Source organism: Lissotriton vulgaris, chromosome 3_1 (assembly GCF_964263255.1).
Source record: "Lissotriton vulgaris chromosome 3_1, aLisVul1.2, whole genome shotgun sequence".
In the NCBI taxonomy this organism is placed as follows: Eukaryota; Metazoa; Chordata; class Amphibia; order Caudata; family Salamandridae; genus Lissotriton; species Lissotriton vulgaris.
In genome coordinates this window covers 675,943,711-675,957,161 of record NC_141689.1, presented here as the reverse complement: position 1 = coordinate 675,957,161, position 13,451 = coordinate 675,943,711, and the positions used below count along the sequence as shown (strand labels likewise).

General features: G+C 43.5%; 1 pseudogene; it reads right to left on the bottom strand.

Moving 5' to 3' along the window:
- Window positions 1-12,712: 12,712 nt before the first annotated feature.
- Window positions 12,713-13,026, bottom strand: LOC147726914 (EKC/KEOPS complex subunit LAGE3 pseudogene; annotated as a pseudogene).
- Window positions 13,027-13,451: the final 425 nt, after the last annotated feature.

The following is a 13,451-nucleotide window of genomic DNA, read 5'->3' as shown; positions in this document are numbered from 1 at the left end:
ATTCAGCCTGTCACACACGTATGATAGCTTTTTGCTGATTCAGGTCTCACACTAAATGCAGAGAAGTGAGAGTTTCACAAAAACAGACTTAAATTCTTTAGACACATTTTCTGTGAAAAGAGAATGATTCCTGACTCTGAAAAGGTACAATACTTGTTGTATACTTGCCCTCCAGAAGATGTGACCATGCTAAGATATGGGGGTTGCGTCTGCAGCAGTATGATTACACTATTGTGCACAAACCAGGGAAGGATCAGAGCCCCACGGACTATTTTTCATGAGTGCGGCAACAGCGTCATAGAACAACGTGCAAAGCAGCTGATGCCTACATCAATGTCATATTCTGACTACTACTAATACTGACAAAGACTTGCTTAAGCTTAAAGAAATCATTTCAAAAAAGCCACGGAGGAACCATACTTGACCTCTTACAGATGATGTTGAGTACCTGAAATCCAAGAATGTTCGGGAAGAACTTTGCACAACACATGATGGTGTCATACTTAGAAGGGCAAGAATAGTTATCCCTGGAAGTCTGAGACAACAAGTTATTCAACTGGCACACAAAAGGACATAGTGGCATTGCTGCAACTAAAAGAGCCCTCAGGGATCAAGTGTGGTCCCCCCACCTTAATGATTGAGTTGAAAGGGAACTGAAAGCTTGTCATCTGTGCAACAATGTTTCTCCCAAAATGACTCAGCACCCACTGAACAAGTCTGAATTTCCTAAGCAGGCCTGGGAGAGAATTGGGGTTGACTTCTTCAAACCCCTCAATAATGGACTCATGCTAATTGTCAATGAGTATTCTCGTTTCCTCTAGTGGAAAACTTATCATCAACCACACCTGCCAAACTCATCTAGAGGTTGGATTACATTTTTTGAAGCATGGGGGGTTCCTTCCACTCTTAAATCTGACAATGGTCCATCCTTCAATAGCAGAGAGTTCCAAGACTTTCCTAATCATTTGAATATCAAACATCAGAAAAACACACTTCTCCGGGCATAGGCAAACAGTGTTGTTGAATGCTTTCTGAGTACTTTGAAAATAGTGGTTCATTGTGCTGCACTGGAAGGAATCGAGCTCAAGTCAGGTTTACGCCCAGCCCTCCATGCCTTCCGTTCCACTCCCCATTCCAAGGCAATAGAAAATTCTGCCACCTTGCTGTTCAGGAGAGCTCTTGAAATTAAGATGGCACAATGGACCACTAGTCAGTCAATAGACCCTGATGAAATTTGTGTCGCTAACTCCTCTCACAAATGCAAAATGAAGTCTTACAGCGATATGTGCCGATGTGCTCAAGACACGGTCTTCAAGGAAAGAGACTCAGTTCAACAACATAGGTGGTAGCACAGGAATTCCCCTTGAACTCTATGGGATGCTCCCTTGTGGTAACATAACACAAAGTAGCACTATGTGGTACTTTGAGTTAATCTTATGCAATTTTCCAATACAAATAAAGATTTGCTCTGGAAAAAATACTAACAAATCAACACTTTGAACAAGGTTGAGTCACTTTTGGAGAAATTGTACCAGTGAAAAGTATTGATACAACTGGCTGCACATGTTTACTTCAATTAAGTTACATAATTTTGCAATTCATAATAAACTATGATTGCATAATGCCTGGCAATGTGGTGGTCACTGAGATTAGTAAGGGCAATGAGCTGGTTAAAACACTATTGATGCTGAAATTTAGATAACCTGCTTAGGTGAGCAAAACACCCCTGGATAGATTACTTTTGGTTTGCATCTTTTTAAAATGATAACCAACTGCATACTTAGACACAAACGGACATATTTACAATAAAGTGGAGAAGCGTGTTGTTATTCCAAGAAGGCTAACAACATGCTTTGTCACTTTAGAAAATGCAGTGCTGCACCATATTTTCTAGAGTAAGATGCAACCATTCATTTCCCCATGCACTGGCACTAAATTAAGTTGCCTAGCGACAACATTAGTGGAGAGGTGTGGTGCAGTGGCCAGGGCAGCTGACTTCGGAGAATAGGGCTCACGGTTTGATCCCTGGCTAAGGCGGCAGCTCAGCTCAGCACCATGTGACTCTGGGCAATAGCTCACTTAATTTCCACAACGGACCCTAGCACCTTGAGACTCGTAAGGGGTAGTAGTTCATGCTTTACAAATAAAGATTTAACACAGGCACCCATGCACCATAGAGCAAGGGTGCCCATTTTGAGGGAAAGACTGTTTATGTGTAACTTTCCTGCACTTAACCTCTTCGATGCGTGGGGCCTTCCGACATCACAGTGGGCGTGTGCGGAGGACGGCCGGGGGCCATCGAAACTGCACAAGCGTCATGTTTTTCAGCACCGGCGAAGAGGATAAACAATCTTTAAATGTTGTTTTCTAACTTCTATGTGTGCTGCTTAAAATAGCACACATTGAAGTTGCAAAACGGCAATGTTCCTGCACATAAAAAATTATAGGCAATTTGCTGTTTCTATGTGTGCTGCACAAGGCAGCACACATGAAAACAACAAAAACGAGTAGAAATAAAGCAGTTCTCCTCGTTTTGCCTGTTTAACACCATATTTTCCCTGGTCTTAATTTTGATGCTGCCTCCTATTTACGCTGCCCATGTAAATAGAGGGCAGTGTCAAAATCAGTAGGGGTTGCGATGGAACGCCCACCGCAACAACCATTGCCCTCCCCTTTCACGCTAAACATAGAGTGAAAGGATGCCTTATTTACAAAGCAGTGTTAAGCCACTTTAAGTGGCTTAACACTGCCTTGTAAATAAGGCAAGGCCCCTATCGCCATCACAAGTCACTGTAAGTGATGTTGTGGTTGCGATATGGGCCTGTAAATATACCTCAAAGGGGCTTATTTACGAGCCACTTGCGTCGCCAGTGCAACACTTTTAACAATTGAAAAAGTGACTCAAGGTGCTTGTAAATAAGCCCCAAAAATCATACATTTTAACACCTTCACTGCGGCAGCTAGTCCGCCGCAGTGCTAAGGGGGAGGGGGGCTGCACGACGCGCCCATGCTGGTGAAGGAACCGCTCCGTCACCAGTCGCGGTTGCGCTGTGCTCATGACGGAGTGGTTCCGTCACGGCCCCGCCCGCTCAATAGAACGCTCAGCGGGTCGCGGAATCCGCGCCACGCAGGCGTGCCGAGCGGGCTGTGACAGAAACGCTCCGTCATCAGCACAGTGTGACCGCGGCTGATGACGGAGTGGTTCCGTCACCAGCAGGGGAGGGGTTAAAGTAATCTAATGATTATAAATGGTGTCAGAGGAGATCAATGACATAGAGCTTCTTCAGATGTTTGGCACCTAAACAGATGTAGCAACACTTATCATCAGACATAATACCGCCTATAATAGTATGTAAACTATCTACAGGCCAGATTACAAATAGTTTGACCTGTGTTTGTATCACAAAAGTGACGCAAAGCAGCAAAATTAAAAGAAGCATTAAAAGGAGAAATGTTTTTTTCCTCCAACTTTGTATGTGTGCTTTGCTGTACAGTAAACTAACAAAGGGGCATATTATCATGCACAGCGTTAAAACTATCACTGGTTTAGCGGCGATAATTGGGCTTGATAATATGCCCTGGAGAATTCCAATAGAAGCCCATGTTCACACCAGAACATGGACTTTTATTAGACTTCTCAAGGACGTATTATCACGCACATTATCGCCGCTTTAGCGGCAGTTTTCTGCCGCTAAACCGGCGTTAATTTTTTACGCCAGTCTTGATAATACGCCCCTATATAGGAAAGGTTTTAAAAGTTGTGTCAGCCTAGTATTTTGTACTGGAAGTGGACTTTTTAGTACAAAACCTCTGCTAGAATCACACTCTTGCACAATGGAGCAAAAGTATGTGCATGTAGATATGGCGCTCTCCAGTTCTCCTTTTCACGCAATTTAGAACAGCATTTTTGGCTGCTGAGCTCCGTGAAGGTTTAGTAAATCTGGCCCTAAATATTTTAGCAGGGTGCGGATTCAAAATTCGAATTTCCAGCAAAAGTTCATATAAATGATTGTAGTGCAGCATGTGGGAATAAAAATCAAGACGTGACATTTTTAAAGAGAATGCTCGGGAAAATGTGAATTCTTTTAATTCTGAATGACACCCCTTTTGGCGTCTGTAATGATTACAGAAGCTGTTACGGATGGAATACCCTTGGTAGCATGTACTGCCACAGCACAATCCTACCAAACCTTCCCAGGATCCCGAATGACGCGTTCGTACGCTTGGCATATCTGTGAGATGTGTCTGAAGAAGAAAAAGTGGCACAAGAAGACACTGGGCTCGCTTTTATAAAGCCGCTTTATAGATAAAACAGTATCACTTACCCGTTGAGCTTTTCTGTTGCCTTATGGTTCACTAATCTGAGTCGAAAGCACATAAATGCCGATCTACAGTTTCATTATGTTACTTTGCTGCCCCCTTTCGGCAAATGCACATAAAGTGGAATGTAGCATTGAAAGGTAACATCACAATATCCTAAAGCAATCTTAGACTTGAATCGTAAGGATGGATGGATACCGCGATATGTTTATATTTTGAATCCCAGCCTCAGAACAGCTCAACAAGGGGGTGCCTATTCAAATACCTTATAAAAGAATATGAAGAGGGACAAATTCGAGCAGGAACATCGTGTTGTTCAAAGGCGATTTCGTTTTACAAGTGCCGCAAAATGCATTCCTTAATTGTATTTGTATTGTAATGCTGAGCAAAAATGAAAAACTTTGGCCCTTATTTATGAGGCCTTGCGTCAGTTTTGCGCCGCCGGTGCGTCACTTTTTGTGACGCACCAGCGGCGTAAAATATGCGCTTTGTTGCGCCATATTTAAAAAGTGATGCATCTAGGTAGATGCGTCACTTTTTAAACCCCTGCGCCACATTATACCTGCGTCAGGTATAATATATGCAGAGGGGGCGTTCTTCCGCAAAAAGCCTCGTAATAGTGACGCAGTGAAATCTATGAGATTTCACTGCGTCACTTTTAGGATGCTGTGGCGTCAAAATCTTGCGCCTGCCTCACAGCAGGCGTAAGACTGACGCAAGCCCTTTCACATGGGGCTTTCCCCATGTGAAAGGATGCATTGCTGGAGTTGCGTCACTTTTGTGACACACTCCAGCAATGCGTCACTTTTGTGCTTACAGATACGTCAGAAATACTGATGTATCTGTAAGTCCTTGCGACATGATGCGTCATACATTAAATATGACGCATCATTGAAGTCGCAAGGAGTGCGCGGTGAAAAGTGACGCATCGCTGTTTTCACGCAGCGATGCGTCACTTTTCATAAATCAGACCCCTGGGGCCTCATTTACAAGCCCCTTGCACAGACGATGCGCCACTTTTTTTTAACACATCGCCAACGCATTGGGCGTGACCATATTTACAAGGTCATATAAAGCCACCCTGCGACACTTTTCCTAGCCTTGTAAATATGGGCCCCTTTTAAGCATTACTCTGCCTGAAAAGAGTGTTCCATGGGTGTTGTTGCAGGTGTTCACACACAACATCCATGGAACCTGACACATTCCCAGACTTACAACGTTTTGTAAAGCTGGGAATGCATCTGAATCCTAGCCTTCCCAGGGGAGGCGTAGGAGTGGTGGAAAGAGGAAAAATACTTGTATTTTTCCTCGTTTTTTCTCTTGCACGCAAAGAAAGAGGAAAATGCCATCAATTAATTTTTTTGCAGGAAGGCCTTCCTTCCTGCACAAGAAACAATCATCTCTGATAAGCAGACTCACTTGCAAAATGACGCAAGAGTGACTGCGCTGGCACATGGTAGCCAATTGTGCGTCAGTGCAGGGGAAATCACAAAAGCCTCATATTGTTGTTGATACAAGGTATCACTGAGCTTTTAAAAAGACACTGCTCCGTGCAGAAAAATGGCTTGTTTGGTGCTGCATAATTTTATAGTAAATGAGGCCCCTTCTCTTTAAGAAAAAAGTAATCTTTGCATGATATATCGGTGAAGGGTTAGGCTGCATGAGCCAGACAGCTATTTTGAAGCGGTGACTAGGCAAAAGTGTGCTGGAATTTGCACAATCTGCCTGGTGCAAAATGGCATTTGTGATCACAGATCACGGTCAACAGCAACATCTGTTACTCACTAAGACTGTGACTAATAAACAAAATATCTGCTAACTAAAAGGTGAAAATGTTATTTGGTCAGTGGTCGATAGGTTGTCCACTGTAAATGCTGGGTTTGCACTACCTGCTCAAAGAAAATGTACTCTTTTTTATTTATCTATGAGTAAAAACATTGCACTTAACATTGGTCGGTCCCTGGTGATATCTGTCTACAGCATCTAAAAAATATAATAGCTAACAATACCATCCAATTTGCATCGAAATTGGAGGGTAATATAGTTTGAAATAGTGACAGTAATATCTTTCATTCATAATAACTTTATTTCGGCCGTTATGGCCATAAAAGTGCAGAAATATACCGTTTTTACATCCAAAATAAAAAAGAAAACACAGAGAAAACTAATTCGGGAATGCAGAGACATACATATACTATATGAGTACAGTTATTTCATTTAGGGAGTTTGACCATTAATAAAAGGCAGTATGGAAAATCTAAAACAATGTCTTAAGAATATAATTTAACATCTAAATATTAAAATAGAGTTAAAAAAAACATATAAAAGGCTCAGATAAAAACATGGCAAGCACATCAACCCCCCTCCAATATTTTATATGGTTCCATCTTTATAATGTGCGTGTCCAATAAACGTTGCCCACCTTGATAACATGTCGCCCTCGACAAGGTTAAATAAAGTGTAAATGTTGGCCTCATTTATTACGCATTTCCGTATATGGAAAATACAGAGGCTGGAAATCTTACGCTTTGGCAGAACCAGTGGCAAGAAGGTACCTTCTTTTTAACCACATTGCAAATAGGAATTTCGATATGACAACAACAGTAACCGGGGCAGTACCTGATGTTAAGATTCTAAAAGTTTCTCTATAGTTTCTGATACCCTGGTTTTTGCAAAATTGTATCACCCACTTAGATCGGGGACTCTTGTATGCTGAACAGAAAAATACCACATGGATAGCGGTTTCTTCCTCCGCCAAGCACCCGGGACAAAGGAGGCCTGATCCACCTTCCCACCTATTGGTGCGGGCGTTGAGCGGACGGGTCCCATACCTAAATTGCAGATACAATTTTTTGGCTAATACTGCTTGTATAGTGTCTATTGCTTGCTCGAATTCGTATTTGCACTTGTAATCCAAGAAACCATGCGTTAAACTAGAAGTGGTGACTGTCTACACAATACGCACCAGTTTGTAGTCCTTTAGGGCATGTGCTAAGATTTTTTTGAGGTTTCAGCACATGCGAATTCAGGCGTAGACCATAAATCACCCAAGCCCAATGCTCTAGTTGTGTCCCTAATAAAGGCCAACCATGGGATCTTGCCCGCCCCTATAGTCGACAGCACAGCTTTCAAATTGTCCCTATAATGAGCCCATTCTGGAGTACTCCAGAGGCGTTGCCAATATAACATTGAGCACGACCAAATCAGATCTGCTATGGGACTGATGCCCAGATCCATTCTAAGGGGGACAATGGGCGTATTTTTAGGCAACCCCAAAATCAGTCTCATAAAGTTATTTTCAGTTATTGTGAGGGCATTTACAGAGGAGTGCCCCCAGAATTCTGCCCTATAGATGGCGGAACCCCGGGCTTGAAATGTAAAAAGTTCTACTGGGGGGGGCTTATGGCCTTTAAGGCTGAGGTTTTATAAAGTTTTTATAATGCCTCCTGTTGCCTGAGTCAGTTTCAGATTAGCCTTGGTAATTTGGGGACCCCACCCCATTTAAGGAGAGACCTAGATAATCAAAAATAGAAACTCTTGTTAAAAGGTCTACCATCCAAAGCGGGGTGGGGACAATTGGTTAAAATTGCATTACAAACCATATGTTTCGTCTTTGGGATGTTAACCATCAGATTCCTCCTCTTACAAAACTGAGCAAATTCCTCAAGGACACGCTGCTTCTCCATGGGTGATTTAGAGAGGAGAAGAGTGTCCTCCGCAAACATAAGTGCAGGAAGTTTGCAGCTTGCCAGTTTTGGAGGGTCTATATCTTTCACTGCAAGGTCTTCAATTAACCTGTTGAGAAAGAGGGAGAAAGGGGTTGGTGCAAGCACACACCCCTGTCTCACCCCCTTCTCAACGGGGAAAGGAGAAGTCAATTTACCATTCTTACCGAACCTCACCCTTGCATATGTACCTTCATTGAGGAGCCTAAACGGGTGGCATAAGTACGGTGGCACTCCCATGTCTAACAGTATACCCCACAATTGTTTGCGGTCGACCATATCGAAGTCTGATTTTAAGTCCACGAACGTGAAGTAAAGGCTTCCAGGACTATATGTTTCCAGTGGATCAGTTATAGCCTAAACAACTGGTCAAAAGTCGATGTTTTACATCTAAAACCCTCTTGGAGGGGGGTCAAAATATCATGATCCTCCATCCACTCGTGCAACCTAGCTAATAACACTCTGGCATAGATCTTTTGAGACACATCTATCAGGCTCATTGGCCTATAGTTAACAGGCTCTGCTGGGGACACCTTTTTGTAAATTGGGATGATCTCAGCCCCAGCCCATGTGGCAGGGGGCGGCATCCCATTAAAAACTGCGTTGAAAAGCAATTGGAGGTAAAGGGCCCATACAGCCTGTTCACTTCTGTAGAGGTCCCCGGGGATTTTATCTAGACCAGGGGCCTTGTTTGGTAGTATCTTCGCAATTGCTGAGGTCACCTCAGCCAAGGTGCAAAAGGGTGGATCCATGGGAACGGCTAGAATTTGTGTATTACATATGTTACTGGTCATGAGCTGGAGTTCTGTTGTGCTTGAGTACAATTGATTAAAATGGAGGCACCAAGTGTCCTCGGAGATGTTGGGCTCCATAGCAGACTTACCCTCAACATATCCCGAGTGGATCCGATTCCAAAAGCCTCTAAATTAGTGACAGTAATATCACAAACAGGAAAGTGTTTATCCATTTCAGGAGAGTATTTCTGTATGGTTAAAGGACCCTGTGCTGTACATTATAACAACATTGAAAGTCACAGAGGAGTTCCATAACAACATAGAGTAACAAGGCCGAAGGCCATTTTCTAAAGGTATGAAACACTAAGGTGACTTGCAATAGCCTTATAAAATACAGCAGGGGGTACTTTGTTCAGTATAATACATTGCCACTCCATCACATTTCCCACAAACCACTTAAATGCTTGTTGTTAGCTCTTTCACATGAAAGAGAAAACATGAATACAAATCGAATCTTTAGTGCAAAATTAAAGAAGATAGAATCAGTTTAATAAAAATAATTTTTTTAAAGCGCAGGAGCTCAGACTATGTAGAGACATTGAAAAAGTCCATAATTTTTCTATAATTACCAAACATGTTGACATAAATATCTCTCTGCTTTTTCATTGTACGCCTAAAAAAACAAAGCAGCATATAGAAAAGCAACCTTTTTGTTATTAAACTGCAGCATTAATAATGCTCCATCCCTGACCTGCCTTTTCCCTCTGCTACTGGCTCTTGAAGAAGGCACTGTGACCTCAGAAGTCAAGGGTAGTAAGTTAGTTAGTACAGTTCAGTGGTTTTGGCAATTCTTTATACAACAACTACTGCTTGCGTCACAAGACACCTATAAAAATGAAGTGTGAGGCATCTTTTTATACAGGTATTTCAAATCACATTTATTATAGGCACTGATATGTATTGCATGAAGAGTGCTCTTTCTGAACCGAGGCTGTGTACTTTCCCATTTTACATCACCCCAGTTAAATCATATATACGTATTGCTGCGACAATATACATTGTAATTTGGGCTCCCGGTTTTATGGTATTTATTTTTTTGCCATTTCCGTCTGTATTTATTCATATTTATTTTTTGGGCATTTCTTCTGTATTTATCCACATTTATTTTTGCCACAAGCAAAAGATGTCTCTACAGCTAGTATTTTTCCACGTTTATTTAAATTGACAATTGTATTAGTTTTCTAGTACAATATAGGCTATATTGCACTAGAAAACGAATAAAAATTTGGTTAAAAAAGGGCAGGAAGTGTAGGGTGTAGAAAGAAGTGCAAGGTGGAACATGACTTTAGAGCCTTTGGTGTTTGGTAACGCAGGGGCTACTAACAAAAAGTTCTGGGCCTATATAATGCGACCCTTACCCCGGGAGCACACTATGAGATAAAGAAGAGCTGCATCCAATGATGGTTAAATGGTTGTAGGCTCATTTTAAGGGTCTACCAACAGAGAGTGCACAGCACTAGAGCCGACTGTTAGATACAGTTGGCAATCAAAGAAGTTTGGAACCAGTGACTCCAGTACCACTGCCTGCCCTGTAGAACCTGCCAAGGAAACAAATTGGCTAGGCCAGTGCCATCTAATGCTTCAAGTGTTTGAGGGTTGTTAAGGAGAAGATCTGCATAAGAGTATTGCCTCAATCTGCCTATGCACTACATTGAGACAATGAGACACTTCACTTAGACCCTTGGCAGCCTTCTTCTCAACCAAGGAAGAGCCAGTCTTGCCTATAAGGAAGTAGAAAATTAATTGGTCTTGGCTAGCTATAACCAAGACACCCAACAGAAGTATTTAGGTTCTCGTCCTTGTTGCAACCTCCACACCACTTACCAAGGTATGCCTACAACCCAACAGAAGTTTGGCTAGCTGAGCCACAGCAAAGTTGTAAACACCTGCTCAAACTCTTTTTTCAAGAGGCCAGAAAAAAAAGTGTAAGGTTGTACGTATGAGGCAGCTGAAGCTAGAGCACCTAAAAAGAAGACTTGCTTGATCACACATTGCATTCCAACACATCTGTGAATTAGGGTCATACTTGCTCCGTCACCCTTTCAGAAAGGTCCAGCGCCAATGTAAGCACACAGACTATCTAAGAGAAGCTGCTGACACGGAAAGGAACACAGTAGTGATGTGCATGCATTTATCGTAACAGGTACACTTTGATTCAACAGCCATTGGAATCAGTGTCGTCACTAGGTGGCACAGTGCTCAAGTTGAGAACAGTGCGACACTGGTAGTTCCAAACAATACAGATTTGCACGTCGTAAAATTGCACTTACTGAACTCACATAGTTCCCACCACAGGAGCGAAGGGCCTCGGAGTTACAAGGAGATGAATACTGCTAATGGATGGTGTGGTGTTGTGGGCCTGGGCAGGGCCCACATGCGGATCACTACAGGTGGTAACCATAGCAACAAGACGACACCAGTGGAAGTATAGCAAGTAGGAGGGAGGTGAGTAGTGAAAAACAGTCCACGTTTTGAGGGGTTGTTTTGCAAAAGTGGCTCCTGTCCCTTTGCCAGTACAAAGGCGCTGCGGTATGACCGTCTTCTTTCATTTTGGTTCCATGCCCCTCTTAACGATCTCACAGTCACTGGACGCGCAAAGATCTCTCTTTCAGCCCTTTAATAGCTGTAAAATGTGCCTCTGGGGATCTACGTGTGTGGGGGTCCTGTACACTATAGCTTCAGGATCACTTTTAGCCAAAAAGACACAAATTTAACCACATGCCGATAAACAGATCTCTAAGTGTGATTGACTGCCAGCCAGCCGCACCGAGTACTTAACAGGTCTATAAAAAGACCATTCACTAGTTAACAAGGCTTTGTTGTTTTTTTCTCCCCCTCTTTTTTGTGCAGATTTCTTTATTTTATGGCTTACAGAGGCTGCTCAACGTTTCTCCAACATCGTAGTGGGAGCTGGAACAAGTTTTGTCCCACCAACACACCTTGCGGATCACAAACAGGCAGCTGCTGCACAATTATCTGAACAGGTCAAATAAACAATAAAACAGGAAACAGAAGCAGCTGAAGAGAGAAAGCTAAAATACAACATTGATTTAAGAGTTACCTTAGGTAGGCAGATTTGGGATCGAGGATTCAGAATAGGAGACAGACTGACGAGCTAAAGAGCAGGCTTGGGTGCACTGCCTGTAACTGTGAGAGAATGTATATGCTGTAACAGGCCCGTATTTTACACTATTCTGGGAAATGTGGGTGGAACCCCTGTACATCCCTCAAACAGATGCAGGGAAGTGTCCCTTAACGACATCAGAGTGGACATTGCTCAATCCCACCATTCATCATGGGAGAAGGACCACTGGGTTCCCTCTGGCTAGCCATCTCATTGTCTGGCCTGAGGACTTTCTAGGTCTTCCCCACAACAGAAAAACAAGCAGGCGCAAGATCAAGGGAATGTACTAACACTCGTCATGTGTCTCCAAACACTGCAACTGGCAGCAGCGGCCCTGTACATATTGTCGTCAGTGCCACTTCAGCTTTGAGCAAACCTGCAGGTGTTGGGCCTCTTCCGATATCAATGCTAGCGCCATTTCAGATATCACTGCTGCAGCAACTTTTCTTTTGACACTGTATTCCCCTCCAAATATCTAGAGCCCCTTCCCAGTCAGATGATTGCATCCTCCCTTGTTCCCCGCCCAGTCACATGCTAACGCCCTCCCTGTGCCCCTGCCCAGTCAGATGTTGGTGCCCGAAAGCTCAGATTTTGGGACCCATTCATGTTTGCAGCCAAGGCACTGACAGCTTAAGTAGCTTTTGAGCCTCAAATAGTTCAAGGTTCCAGCTGCGCCATGTGCTCTGGTTGTCGTCACTAGACCATCCTCTGGCTAGCTTCACAAGTCACTCTAGTACTTAGTCCTCCAGCAGTGGCTGCGGTCACTGGCCCCAGAGCTCTCCAGTCAGTGTCACGGTCTCTCCAACGCAGGACCAAAGTGGTCAATGGTTTGAAGGATGAGGGAGAGGTTGTCCAGGAAGGAGTTAATAGAAACACGCAGGATCCTGGCCTCAGCAGCTTTCCACTGCACATGCAGGATGTTGTCGGTCACCACCAGCTTCTTGCTTATGCCACCTTTTCGTGGCTTCCTGTCAGGGGCGAGACTGTTGTGTGCGATCTGCGCCTCCAGGTGGGAAGGAAAAAGAACGTCCAGCTGAAAGCTGAGCCCGGCCTCAGCCTCCATTGCGGACGCTGCCCCGGCTCCTCCGGCTTCTGCTGCGGTGGCAGAGCACCGGACCCGCCCCGGGGGGGAGGGTGGGCGTGGAGGCGGACCGGGGGCTTTGCTAGTATTTTGCCATTTCAAAATATAAATACAGACAAAGGAAATATAGATTTCCGTCTGTATTTATATGTAAATTTCCGTAAAAACAGAAAACCGGGAGCCCTAATTGTAATGCTCATGTGAGCTGCAACGTCTTTTATATTTTGGACGGCAAAAGTCACCTGTTGATTTCTCTGCAAGATATATGTATATATATATATTTTGGGTTCATATTCAGGGGGCCGCGAGGTGGGCTCTAGGACTACTCAATGAGGATGAGAAAAAGTATATGATACGTTTTTTCCTATACATGCGGAAAAGGAATCACTGACAAAATGTCGAGGTGC